The sequence below is a fragment of the Neopelma chrysocephalum genome, unplaced genomic scaffold, assembly GCF_003984885.1.
Source record: "Neopelma chrysocephalum unplaced genomic scaffold, ASM398488v2 Primary Assembly neopelma1_43, whole genome shotgun sequence".
In the NCBI taxonomy this organism is placed as follows: domain Eukaryota; kingdom Metazoa; phylum Chordata; class Aves; order Passeriformes; family Pipridae; genus Neopelma; species Neopelma chrysocephalum.
In genome coordinates this window covers 5,410,140-5,424,553 of record NW_020897702.1, presented here as the reverse complement: position 1 = coordinate 5,424,553, position 14,414 = coordinate 5,410,140, and the positions used below count along the sequence as shown (strand labels likewise).

The 14,414-nt window shown below is 39.2% G+C and overlaps 1 protein-coding gene across 3 annotated transcripts in view; it reads left to right on the top strand.

Moving 5' to 3' along the window:
- The window catches only part of WASF3 (WAS protein family member 3), a 71,194-nt gene that overhangs the window by 15,997 nt on the left and 40,783 nt on the right, over positions 1-14,414 (top strand). For all 3 annotated transcript variants that reach the window (XM_027677844.1, XM_027677839.1, XM_027677840.1), the window contains exon 2: positions 4,096-4,188. The gene's annotated coding sequence lies outside the window, so the exon portion shown is untranslated. The remainder of the gene's footprint in view (positions 1-4,095; positions 4,189-14,414) is intronic.

The following is a 14,414-nucleotide window of genomic DNA, read 5'->3' as shown; positions in this document are numbered from 1 at the left end:
CAGTGAATATTTGTACCATAATCCAGTGAGTGAAAAGAAATAAAAGATACCAGGTACTCCACACAGGTCAGATATTTTTAGTTTATCTGCCTGCTGAAAGAAAAACTTCAAGAGCTTGAATGTGTTTGGAAGGAATCAGTGGTAAAGGACACACTGGGTACTGTGACCAAGTCTAACCATCAAAGTGCTTCTCAGAAAGATGCTGAGTATGAAACCATCCCTTGAAGTCTTGTCAGGGGGCAGATTGCTCTCCACACTCCAAGTACAGTGTATGTCCCAAATAATTCTGCATTTCTGGATGTTTGTGGAGACTCAGAGTTCAGAGTTCAGGCTAGATAACAGCAAGTGAATCTTAAATTAAAGACCACTGGAAAACATAAGCTGCTGTGTCTTTATGCTGCTCCTGTTCTGTGCCCAAATTTAAGAGTGGGATCTGGATGAAGCTTAGTTTAAAAATAAGAAATGTTTGAGTTCTCTGGATCAATCTCATGAAAACCGCTTACGATGGGCCACTGAGAGGCCCTTAGTTCTAAGTAATGGATTGTATGGCTCTTTACAGAAAAGCTCCCCATCCCACTGTAGAAGCACTTAAGACCGAGTGGCACCTAACTGCTAATTGATATGTGGTTTTACTCTTTGAAGACTTCAGAACCTGTCAGGGTTTTCCAAATGTCTGTTGCAGAGTTACAGTAGTTTCCAAGATTGCTTCATGCTTTTAAGATTGAATTCACACAGGAAGTTAACAAGCCAAACCAGTACTGAAGATTTAAATCACTTCCTTTTTTGAGTGTATACACTGATAAAGCAGTTACTTTAATTCAAACTGGAATAGTAAGCTTTGGATCTCCATATATGACAGCATCTTTTAAAACCCTCCCCCCACCCCAGAAAGCAGACTTTAAAATAAAATCCTTTTTTCAGCATTTTGATGATGACCTGCCATTTGGATACTTTTAATCCTCAATCTGTGTAAAAGTTATGTCTTGCATTAAATCCTTTCTGGTTTTTTTTTTCCCCTGTGGATTTTTGAAGTAATCCTCTGTGTACCATATAGCTTGTTCTTCAAATTGCTTATCTACAATCTCTTCATTTCGAGGAGTCCTGTTTAGAAAGCTTTAAAATGTTCATTGATTTTAAACAAAATTCAGCTGGATATAAATTTCTGATCAGAATTTTGTGTTACACATTTGGCATCTATATATTCTTATCCCATTGAAACTTTCTGTTTAGTACTTTCTGTAATTTAGTCAGTGAATGAGTGAAATGGGGCACTTGGCAGAGGAGTCAGTGATGTACTCGGTAATGAGTAAGAATCTTTTTATAATGGCTTTCATTGGGGGTTTTTTCCCTCTTGAGGGTTTTGTGGGAAGAAGGAGTCTGTTCAAAAGGGAGTGTGTGTATTTTTGTAATTGTGGCAGTGGATAGATATTGCTGGACTGTTAGTGGTGTACCAAAATATATTTTCCTTTCTGTATCTCATGTTGTGTACATTTGACACATTTTTTGGTCATAACTATGTGCCTTAAATGAAGAATGAGACCCCTGGTGGCCTAGTGGTTAGCGTGCAGGACTTTCACTGCTGCGACCACGGGTTCTAGTCCCCGGTCTCCTGGCCTGATGGAGGTCGTTAGCCCTGTGAGGCCATCCATCTATGAGAAGGACACTCTAAACAAACCTACGTCCTGAGGACCTCACTGCCATTGTCCAAGCTTGCTTGGCCCTGGCAGCTGAACCTTAGGATTAAAGGGTGGGCTCAGTTCAGCGCAGGCTGTGTCTCACCTAAAAAATCCATTGCGCAGGCTGGAAAGGTAAAAAGACCTTTCCCCAAATCTTCGTTCGCGAAGATGGGCCATTATTATTTATTATTAAATGAAGAATACATAGTGAGAGAGTCCAACATTTCTTCTCTGGCTTACCGTGGATCTTTTTCAATGTTCTACTTGAAAAGAAAAAAAAAAAACAAAAATCTGATTTAAAAAAAAAATCTAAAACTGCTAAACATTGGCTATACCTTGATGTCTTTATTTAACCATGTAAGGATTTGTACCAACCTCTGGAATATATGTCAGAATAGTTGATTTGCTTTCATTTCGCTGTGAAAGCTGTCTCATCCTCACTTTTGGGTGGTAATTCTCAGCCTTCTTATCCCTGCATAGGTCACACATATTGTTGACTTGAGTGAGGAGTTCTTTTATCACAGGATGGATTCAGTGATCCTGTTTGTGTAGTGCAGCAGTGCAGATGGTGTGCTGATGTAACTGGTGGCAGTGGTAAACTGCAACATGCACACAGGGTCGTGTAGCTGATGTGTGCAACTGAGAACTTCGTAAGGTGCTTTTGCTGCTGAGGCTAATGCAATGTTTAAGTATGTTCTCAGTCACCCTGATAGTACTAGAGGGTTTAAGTTCTATATAAAGTTTCGGTCACCTTGTCCTACAAGTGCTCTATGATGTCTGTTCTGTAGTGTTTTTAATCTAGTGCTAATAGCTCTAAAGCAGATTTACTGTTTTCTGAACCACAGGTATATCACTGTTGGTTGAAGTCACAGAATCATAGAACGGAGTGGGTTGGAAGAGACTTTTAAAGAACATCTAGTTCCAACTAGATGCTGTGGGCAGGAACACCTTGCACTAGGCCAGGCTGCTCAAAGCCCCATCCAACCTCGCCTTGAACACTTCCATAACTTCTCTGGGCAGCCTGTTCCAGTGTCTCACCATTCTCACAGTGGAGAATTATCTCATATGTAATCTAAACTTACCCTCTTTCAGTTTAAAGCCATTCCCCCTTGTCCTATCACTATGTGCCCTTGCAAAAACTCCTTCTCTAGCTTTCTTATTGACCTCCTTTAGTGACTAGAAGGTGCTATGAGGTCTCCCCAGAGCCTTCTCTTCTCCAGGCTCCCATCTTCATAGGAGAGGTGCTCCAGCCCCTCTTATAATCATTGTGACCCTTCTGGAATCCCTTCAGTAGGTCCATGTTCATCTAATGTTACCTTAGGTTAATAGGATCCTGTCTGATGTAAATGTAGTTGGGATTGTGAAGCCGTGTTTGGAAGCACTTTTTCCCCTTATAGTACACCTATCCTGGTAATGAGAATTACTTACATGTACGTGAGTCTTTTATAATGTGTAACTTCAGAACAGTTCTTTCTCTAAGCACATAAATGTTTAAGTGAGGATCAAGATCTTGGCCAACTGGTAGATTTTGTTAGCAAGTTAACTAGAGGGCAATATGATATCTGGAATAGGTGGTTATTGCACCAACGCTTACTGGAATTGAGTTTTTGGGTACCATGATGCTAAAGCTCTAATATTTTGCTTTTTTAGATGCTTTGGCTTTCTTATAAATCCTGTTTTATAATTGTGTTCTTCAAAACTTTTTTCTCTTGTAAATTTTAATTGTCTAAAATATTTAAGCAAGTTCATCAAGAAATGCATAGCAGAAACCTTTAAAAATATGGCTGTAGTATTAGTCTCCTATGAGCAAGTGATCTAGTTTAAAGATTGCTTTTGTGCAGTTCTTTTAGAAAGGGCATTTATATCTTAACCACAAAAAACTTTAATTTATAAGAATTTCGTGTATGAATAAATGTTAATCTATAATTCAGAATATTCTCTTGATGCTAGGAACTGTAATAGTTTCATGGAAACCTCTCAATACTTAATTTTTGCAAGAGATTCTCATTGCTTTTTTAGTCTGTTCGTTTTAGTGGGTTTGTGTTTAGTTATATTTAATTTGCTGTGAAATATCTCAGAGGGACTCAAACCTGCTGTTTTATTGTGCTTTACTATAGACCATTATCTCATTTTTCCATCTCCATAGTCTTCACGTGGGTAAATGTTACCTCCTCTGCAGATATTTCCAGTTAAATAAATGGCATTGATTATAAAATAGCAAGCTATTTTCTTACCTTGAAAAAAATTAAGCTGTAACATGACATGTTTAGCACAAAACAGTTAAAATTTTCTAGATTATGCTCATGCATGTTTTACTAAGTTTTTTTTATCTGATCGCTGAACTGAAATCCATTTTTAATGCATACCTTTTATTATTCTATTACTGGAAGACTAAGTTCAAATTTGTCTTTGTTTGCAGAGAAAGCCACCTGAGTGGGCTAGCAAGTTACAGAACAGCTGTCTCCTAAAACGTGTAAACAGTGAAGATATTCTGTGTATTCCTTTTTAAATGGTAAGTTGTTCAAGAGACCTCTTACTGAACATTCCTTGTCACTTCCTTTGCGTTTGTGTGAATCTATTACAAATAGCTTTGAAGACTGTGGTAAGTCCCTTGAACTGAAGACCATGATGAATTTTGGAAACTGTTCAGAAAGTTTTGAGTTAACCTTGGGAAGGAGGTCTATATTTTTGTGATGTTGAAGATGTGCTGTATTAGGCCCTGAAACAAATGTCATAAGCATTGCTAGGTCAGGAGGCTAGTAGCAGTTAAATACTAATCTTATTGTGTAGAAAACAGAAATAAATTTACTTTTCGTGGTTGTTCATGAGATACTGGATTTATAAATGTACATCTGTTAATTACTTTTACCCTGTATAATCTGTACTTTGTTGATGTATTGTCTAAGAGATTTAAACTAAATCTGCTGAGGTTAAATATTTGTTTGCCTCAAAGTGCAACGGATAATAAAAGATTTATATTTATTGATATTAAACTAGCTTTGTGGGGAAATATCCCCCTCCCTCAGTCTGTCTCAGCTGCCACACTCAACACCGTAGACATTTAGGTGAGGAATATCTGTTGTGTTACACAGCTGTGTTGGGCAGGGCACGTCTCCAGGATGAAGGACCACCGCCTCCCTAAGATCCTGCTTTATGGTGAACTTGCCACTGGCTGCTGCAAGAGAGGAGCCCCGAAGAGAAGATACAAGGACTCTCTCAAACAACATCTCAGCCTTGGCCATATTGATCAACATAACTGGTCTACTCTGGCCTCCAATCGGGAGGCCTGGAGACACACCATCTATAACGCTGCTGATGTTTTTGAGAACACACGCAGGATCACCCTTGAGGAGAAAAGACAACGCAGAAAGAATCGTGCCTTGCAGAATATATCTCCTAAGGAGTCTTTCTGCTGTGCCTTTTGCAAGCGGACATGCCTCTCTCGTATTGGCCTTTTTAGCCACCAACGCATGTGCAACAAACGTGGGTAGAGCCCTCCCCAAATCTTCGTTCGCGAAACCTAGCCATGATGATGATCTGTTGTGTTGGTCACTGTGTGACATAAGACGTGGGACACGCTGGGAGGTGCTAATGAAGGACTGCTGCCAAAGTGCAGACAATTTTGTTAGAATAAGTAAAACTGATAAGCATATATATATATGTGTATATTTATTCTGGGGGCTGCAGCGTGTTGGTTTCTGCAGTGGGAAAGAGAAACCTTTTGAACAATGGAAGAAGCTGGAGACCAGGTTTGTTCTTGCTTCTGTGAGGGTGAAGTTAAAAGTAATATTATCTACTTGTAGGAGAGACTGTTTTTTTTCCTGCATTGCACACCACAGTGCTGCCTTTGGCAGAAACCACTGCCAGCCTTGCTTCAAGGTCTGTGAATAACAACAAAGTGTGCAACAGTGCTTTAGGATACTGTTGGCTTTGCCTGGAGAGCTGACTCTGTCTGTAATCCTGGCTATGATCCTTTGCCACACTTTGTCCCTTGAGCTGAAATTTGCATATGCTTATTTTAATTTTGAGTTCTGATTATATGCTTGATGATATTCAAGTGCTTATCAGCATATATGTTCTGAAAGACATTGCATTTCAAGTTGCGAAAAAGAAGAATTCTGGAAAATGCATGCATTCACAGTGTCAAGTAGTAAACTTTCCTTGGAGAAATGAAGGGATCAGTAAGCAATATGGTTGGTGCATATAGAAATGTGAAAGTTATGGCAACAGCCTTTGAAGAAAAAGAATGTAAAAACCCCCATTCTTTCCCCCTTTACCCCTCTCGCATTCCCCATTAAACGGTAAGGTAACTTGATGGTTATAGATTGAAATGTTTGGAAAAAAGGTCACCCACTGTAAATTTCAAAAATGGAGAAAGTGTATCAGGGAAAGTAGTCTGCAAAAAAATTGGTAAACCAGATATAAAGACTGAAAATATGCCTCACTACTAGGTTATTAGATTAACATATTGCTTATTATTTAATGAAGCAGTGAATGTTACATCACTGTTATATTTCAGTTGCATTTCATGATGCATGGAAACATCATTGCTTTTATTCGTGAGATTCTGTAGAAATTAGTTATTACAGGAATAAGAACCTAGGTTTTGGAATATTTTACCTAGGTTATATTTATTCAAAAAACTTCAAAAATTGTTTTGAGATATTTGCTGTTTATACTCAGTGTAGTATTATCAAATATTTTCTGTTTCTTTGTGCAGGTTAAGCACAACTTTCATGTAGAGTTTAATTGAAGTGTCTAGTGTTTAACAGTCTGAAGTTTAATGTAACTGAAGGGTATTTAAAGACAATGTTGAACATACTTGAAAATAATCAACCTTTGATTTTTTTTTTTAAATATTGAAACTTAATTTTAGTAAACAAATTCTAATTTTTGATTGAACATTGATCATTCATGTATCGCAGACATTTTAATTGGACATAAAATATGGAAACTCTACCTGGTCAATAAAATGGGAAACTTATACTTAAAATAAGGGTTGATTTGTACAGAAATGTAGTATTTTTTCTTTTTAAATTTCTGCTTCAAAGAATTTCACTTACAAGTCATAATTAAAAATTTAAATGGCTTAGTTCACCTGTTCAGTATGCATAGTAAGGCATTTTAATTTTAAATTAAGTTACTAATTTCATCGCTTGGATTGTAATTGTGCCTTGTCTTTGCTCACTTTTCTGAATTTCCTACTGTGTTTTGCTAATATAAATGCCCCCTAAAATATTAAAGTTGCTAAAAATACTATATTAAATGTTTATGAAAGCTTCTGATTGCTTAACATGCCATCCTGCATGAGTAGCATGCACTGGCTTTTCTAAACTTCCATTATAAACCTAAAATACTACTGTACACAAGTGTCTTTCACAAAGAAAGAGTGTGTAGTCAGGTTTTCAAGTAGGGCTTGAAAACAGACCCTGATGCTTATCAGCCCCAATAATCAATTCACTAAACTGGTGGAAGAATTCTTTTGTCATCACATGCAAGCAATTCTAAGAAATACACCTTTATAGTTAGTTTGGCAAATAAAAATGTTACACATTCAGTTATGTGTTTTGTAGAAGATGTTAAAATTGTTTGTGATTGCTGTGTGGATAAGACTGTTCCAGTCTTTAGAAATACTTTTATTGGAAAAGCAACTTAAATATTTTTAGTCAGGGTTAAACAAAATTTACCTGCAAAGACTTCTGCCTGTGCTATCTGACTTTTCAGTTATGTAACCTGTATCCTGTAGCCTTTGTGGCTGGTAAATCAGAGAATGATTTAGGAACTTAAATTCTTGATTTAAAACAAGGTACTAGGAAAAGTTTCTTAGGAATTTTCTTCAGAAGACTGTAACCTCCATTTCTGTGAAGGAAAGAAGCTTTCTGGAGTATGGGAGAGTGAGTGTGAAAAGTAAGTTGGGCAGGAGAGAGAAGTAGTCTCTGGAGAATTGTGGAAGGTTTTTGGACTACTTGGCCAGCCAAAAGCTGAAGATCACTAATCACATAACAGTGGATGGGGGGGGCGTAGTAGGACAATTTTCCATATGGTCTCCTGGGGAGAAAAAAAAGGCTATGAGAGAAGAGAAAATATCCCAGAATTCTTGCATTACAGATGGTAAAGCCAAATAACTGGTTTGGGGAGAAACTGACTAAAAACATGACAAAGAAGTGATCACAGATTCAGATCTTGAGGTACAAGCATTTTCTGTGCGCTTGTTTTCTGATTGATTCTGATACTACATGAGGCTGAATGTTTGGGCTTAACTTTTGCCTGTCTTAGGTGTCACCCTATTCAGTAGGCACTTACTCTAGGTTTTGGACTGGACTGCATGGAGTTGAGGGGCTTTATATTTTAAATTGGAGCCTGGCAAAATAGGTTTGATGTTACTAAGCTGCTTCTTTTGTGTATTAAAACTGGCATCTGTTCTGTGAGAGCCTTAGCACACTCATGTTTTCAAGGGAGTGTTATGAGCACATATATAAATATTCTTTGTTATCACTGTCTGAGACTGGGATATTCAGTACTACTTCATTACTGCAAATAAATGCAGTCATTAGCCTGTTCTCTGAACTTTTTCTATGATTGGCATCATAATTCCTTTCGGAATTATGCAGCTAGTGTGTAGGGATCTGTGTTAAGATGAGGCTTAAATCTTGGTTGCCTGTGCAATGATTAACTAAATCAGTTTCTAAATTTAACTGATGTAGTTAAATTTCTTCTTGAACTCTGTGTAGATTAGTCTCTAACGGCTTGATTTTTTTTAATATATGCAGGTTGTAGTCTCTGTAGATTACACTGACAGTTTTGAAGTGTAATGTAACTTAAAGAGCAATGTAAGTATTGATAGGTTTGTTACATAAGTTAGCGAGGTGTGTAGAAGATCCATGAAATCATAGATGACTTTAAATGACAGCCTTTGAGAGTTGGAGTCAATGCATTTGTGCCTATTGTTACCCTATCAGATCACAAAAGCTGTGGTCTCTGATGTAGTCCTGCAGGTCTTGCTTGCTTTGATGCGGTTCTCAAATAGGCTCAGGAAGGGTGCCAACAACCACAGTATTGCCTCCTGGAGCCTCACCACAGAGGTGGCAATAGCAGCCGTCTTTTTGCTCAGCAACCAGCTGGTTACAGCTGCAGTTAAGAAATCTGTTCCTCTTGGATTGTGTGACCTCATCAGCTCAATGAGTTTTAAACTAATAATTGCATTTCACAGGAAAAGATTTTTATTGCCGGTATAACAGCAACAGCAGTGCTGGGAGGGAGGCAAGTTTATAGTAGGTTCACTTCAGAATTCTGCATCTTTCTTTATTTAAAGCAAAACAAAAGCATCATGGACATTCCAGGATTTAATTTTTTCCCCATTGTTTTCACTTCAACATGTTCAGGTTCAAAATCTACTAACTAATGTTAAGAATGAACATCTAGGAAACTGTTTTGTTCAACGCAATTTAATGGTAGGGAAAGTATGGAAAGTATTTTGGTCCAGTGTGCTAAATATATAGACTCAAACTCAGGGCAAAGTTCAGTCTAACCATTGTGGAACTGGACTGGGAAAAATAATTGATCGTGTTTTTTAATTTGTAAATAGGTGCTGTAATTAATTTCAAGCTGCTTTCTTTAAGTTCAAAAGAGTGATCATCGGGATCTAGATGGTGAGGCCACACCTGTGTCCAGTTCTGGGCCTCTCAGTTCAGGAAGGATATTGAGGTGCTGGAGCAGGTCCAGAGAATAGCAATAAGGCTGGTGAAGGGACTGGAGCACAGGCCCTATGAGGAGAGGCTGAGGGAGCTGGGGTTGTTTAGCCTGGAGAAGAGGAGGCTCAGGGGAGACCTCATCACTCTCTACAACTCCCTGAAAGGAGGTTGTAGCCAGGTTGGGGTTGGTCTCTTGTCCCATGCAACTGTCAGCAAGACAAGAGGACCTGGTCTTAAACTGTGCCAGGGGAGGTTTAGGTTAGATATTAGGAAGAAATTCTTTACAGAAAGGGTAATCAGGCATTGGAATGGGCTGCCCAGGGAAGTGGTGGATTCTCCATCCCTGGAGGTTTTTAAGATGAGACTGGATGTGGCACTTAGTGCCATGGTCTAGCAACCACGGCAGTAGTGGGTCAAGGGTTGGACTTGATGATCTCAGAGGTCCCTTCCAACTCAGCTGATTCTATGGTTCTTTAAATTGAGGAACAAAATTAAAGCATAATTTATCAATAGTCATTGCAGTCATATACCTTTACTTGTAAATAAAACATCAGCTTTTAAAGCTTCCTCATTTTTTGTGTGCAGTTTTTATATTTCACAGGATGGGTCAGGTTGGAAGGACCACAGTGGGTCATCTTGTCCAACCTCTTTGCTCAAGGAGGGGCATCCTAGAGCACATGGCACAGGATTGTGTCCAAATGGTTCTTGAATATCCCCAGTGTGGGAGACTCCACAACCTCTCTGGGAAATCTGTTCCAGTGCCCGGTCACTCACACAGTAAAGAAGTTCTTCCTTGTATTTTGGTGGAACTTCTGTGTGTGACTTTCTCTTTGTTGACTCTTGTCCTGTTGCTTGACACCACCAGGAAGAGCCTTTAGGATTAAACATTAAATTATCTAGTTGCAGCTACAACACAGCCTCAGCTGTGCATTGAAACAGTTTAACAAAAGGTATTAATGACTCCTTATACTTAAAAACACAAGCAGCAATCACAAGTATTGAGGCCATGTTACTGAGAACACAGCTGCGCTGGGCAGGGCACGTCTCCAGGATGAAGGACCACCGCCTCCCTAAGATCCTGCTTTATGGTGAACTTGCCACCGGCTGCCGCAAGAGAGGAACCCCAAAGAGAAGATACAAGGACTCTCTCAAACAACATCTCAACCTCGGCCATATTGATCAACATAACTGGTCTACTCCGGTCTCCAATCGGGAGGCCTGGAGACACACCATCTATAACGCTGCTGATGTTTTTGAGAACACACGCAGGATCACCCTTGAGGAGAAAAGACAACGCAGAAAGAATCGTGCCTTGCAGAATATATCTCCTAAGGAGTCTTTCTGCTGTGCCTTTTCCAAGCGGACATGCCTCTCTCGTATTGGCCTTTTTAGCCACCAACGCACGTGCAACAAACGTGGGTAGAGCCCTCCCCAAATCTTCGTTCGCGAAGCCTAGCCACGATACTTAAAAATAAAGCAACGAGTCTTTACGGATGGCTGCCTGATCTGTAGCATCAGCATTTAGGTAGCCAGGTGCATTTTCCCTATTATTTGGGGAGAAGCTGCAGTTAGTTTTGAGGGCTTGTTAAAAGAGTTGATGTGTTATGGGGCCTATTGGAGGAGTTCTCATATTCAAATAAGAACACAGCCTTTGAACAAGATATTTTACCCTGACAGTGGGAGGGGAGTTCGGAATGTCTCTGGAGAGTGGATAGGGAAGGGGGGAGAAGCAACTTCTCTGTCCCATTCTTTTAGTTACTGGACTCTTTCTTCTGAGAGTAAGAAAGTCTTTAGAATCTGTCTATGACTAATAAACATTTCTAATACTAAAAAAAAAAGAGAGAAATGTTTTGTACCCAATAGGGCTTTTGGGCAAATGTTTCAATGTAAAACTGCAGGCAAGAAAGGGTAGTTGGAAGCATTAGTTTATTCCTCTCCTCTTAGTTACGTTACCAATGCCTCCAACTCTTGTTGGACCAGCTGGCTACTTGTAAAGTAATAGACATTGCCAGAAGTGAGGTGTGGAGAGCAGAGTCTGAGTTAGTAGAGGAAAGCAGCTGTAGGATGTGGGAAAAACACAAGTCTTCCTTGCTGTATTGGCAACTGGAGTAGAGAGTGGTGTGCTAGAAGTGAAAGAGGAGATGAAGCACTGTCAGTAGGTCTTCTGTAAAGGAAGAAAATGGCCTGTATCTCTAAAATGTGGACAGGGCATCTTCTCAATATAAAACTGAGCAACTTCTTTTCAGGTGTTTGGCTAATTTTGATAGTTGGGTGTTTCTCTCTGCAATTAAGAAATATGAATTTGATCAGTTCGACATGTAATCTACTTGCATACTATTTTATGATTGCTGATTAAAGTAATGGTAAACAAGTAAAGAAATGTTCTGTTCTCTACAAATAGTAAGAATTAAGATTTTTTTAGATCCAAAAAATATAGAGAGTGGTTCCTTAAATTTTTTTAATGGCTTGTCCTTGATTCCATCTTACTCTCCTGCAAAAGAAGAAAGGGATCTTCACAATTTATGAGGAGGAAAGGACCTGCTTTTCTTGATGGCACTTTTCATCAGATTGGTGACTTCTTGTTCCTGAGACGAGAATACCAATTTTTGTCTTTGTCTTCTATCCATCCTCCTATTTCAGAGTACTGTATATTTATAGAACGTATATATATTTAATATTTCATGCTTTTAAAATAAATTTGGCCTTAAATATTTATGGGTATATGCTGCTTTTTTCTTTTTGTAAACAAACCCCAGAAATCAATGTATACCAGGTTAGCATTTGCTAAAAGGATGTTTTTCAGGAAGAGATGGAAATGATGGAGCCATAAACTACTTAGGTGTCTAACAAGGTAAGCAGAATCTGTAATGCATTCACGGAATGTCGTAGTAAAGTCCTTGGGACATGACAGATGCCTCTCTGAGCCTGAGGAATAAATGTATAAGAAATATCTGTTTTCTTCTACTCAGTGAATTTTTTGTTGACCTTCTCAGAGTTTGCTGGGACTTCTACATGATTTTGGGAAATGTGGCAGCAGAAGGTGACAGAAAATTGCAAGAGCTCTGAGATCTTTGGTGTCATAGGTTTGTGTTCCTACCAGTAAGATGGACGAGGACTGGAGGGCATGACTTTATGAGGAGCAGCTGGCCATACTAGATTTAAGCTTGGAGGAGGTACTGAGGGGTGACCTTACTGCTGTCTACAACTTCCTTGTGAGGGAGGTGCTGATCTTGTCTGTGTCTGGTGTCCAGTGACAAGGTGCAAGGAAATGACGTAAAACTGCATCAGGGGAAATTGAGAATGGATATTTTGAAAAAGTTCTTCACTGAGAGTGGTGGTCAAGCACTTGGAACAAGTTCCACAGGGAAGTGGTCGTGACCCCAAGTATTTCAAAGTTCAAGAAGCATTTGGACAACTCTTAAGTATCTGGTTTAACTTTTGGTTCACCCTGTGTGGAGTTAGGAATTGGATTTGGCTATCCTCATGGGTCCCTTCCAACTCAGGATATTATATGACTGGACTAAAATTCTTTTAATATGACAATATTGATGCCATTTCTTGTAGGAAGCAGTTTAATTACACTTTCAGGTCTTGTTATCTAGTCACTTGTGCTTAGCTTGCTGTTCACCTACCCAACTAAACATTGTAATTGGTGTTTTGCATGCCTCTGTCATGTTTCGGTATGAAGTGGGAGTTTAGCTTGAATTGCTTTGTTGTTGTTTTTTTCTTTGTGCTGAAGCAGATTGAGTGCTCTCACTATCACTTGTGTGCTCTCAGATATAACGGCAGTAATTCCATAAACTGCTTTGACTTCTTTCCTCTGGATTAAGTTTCTGCTGACTTCCAGTCTGATTCCAGCACTAGAACCAGCTCAGGCAGGAGCAGCAGCAATAATAGCACAGAGGTTGAAACAGGGAATGGGGGAAGGAATCTATTTAATTAAATCAAGGAGTGGTTGGCTTACAGCTGTCTTAAAAAGCACAACTTCAGGGGGTGCGGGTCCTAAGGCAATGACTGGGGTTTGTGTCTGAGACAGAAACATAACTCATTTTGTGGTTGAAGCATTTGTTGCTAAGTATTGATATGATCTAGGTCCAACTTCCGATCCTTCTACAGACCTTGTGTGCTGGTCACCATCATCAAGTAGCTTTGTGCCTCTCCGCCCTATTATTGGGAATGCTATTTCTTGCCTTTCTTGGGTTTGGAGAGTAAATTTAATGTCTAGCCTTACATATATTATAGGAACACAGGTATTAGGTAACCTTACTGTAATAAGCTTTCTGATGCTACTTGGCAGTTACAGCCTTGCTAGGTTTAGGCAGTCTGTTCCTCTTTCAGTGGGTGTTAGCTGGCTGTATTGCCAGGAATTTGGTATGTGTTTGACTGCCAGCTAGTGAGGAAGATGAAATCTTTCCGCAAGTGTTGGGTGGCTGAGTGCATTATAGGGAGCGAGAGGACCAGTGAAACTAAGACTCTTATACATAGCGTTGTTTTATTCCCTCCTTTCCCATGGAGCCATCACTGGTAAATATTGGAGGGAGCCATAATTAAAAAATACTGTGTGTCAGGTTTTCAGCCTTAGATGATTGGGGGTTTTTTAAGCAGTATTTGCCTCTTCCACCTTGTCCTCATAAAATTAAAATGAAAATAAAACTGTTCTTTTTCAGTCTTTACATAGTGAATTCAAACATGCTGAAACAACAGGCATTTTAGGATGCATTATGCTATAGGTTTGGCTTGGATCTGGGATTATATTTATGATGCAGATTCCCCAGATGTGGAATATGTGAACTCTTTTCCTTTCTGATGAGTCTAAAACCAAAAGGTTCTCTCTAGGAGCATATGTGATGGTGTTCAGCATCTGATGGGCCATGAGACTGGGAGAATGCTAGTTTGGAACAAGTATTCCTGCTTCCTTATGAAAAAAATGTATACAAGATGGACACAGGATCATCATCAGCAGCTATTCTGCTCTGCAGGTGTCTGCTCCTGTTGTACCACACAACTTGCTAATGCAGTCTTAGTTACTGTTTCCCTGACTCATTTT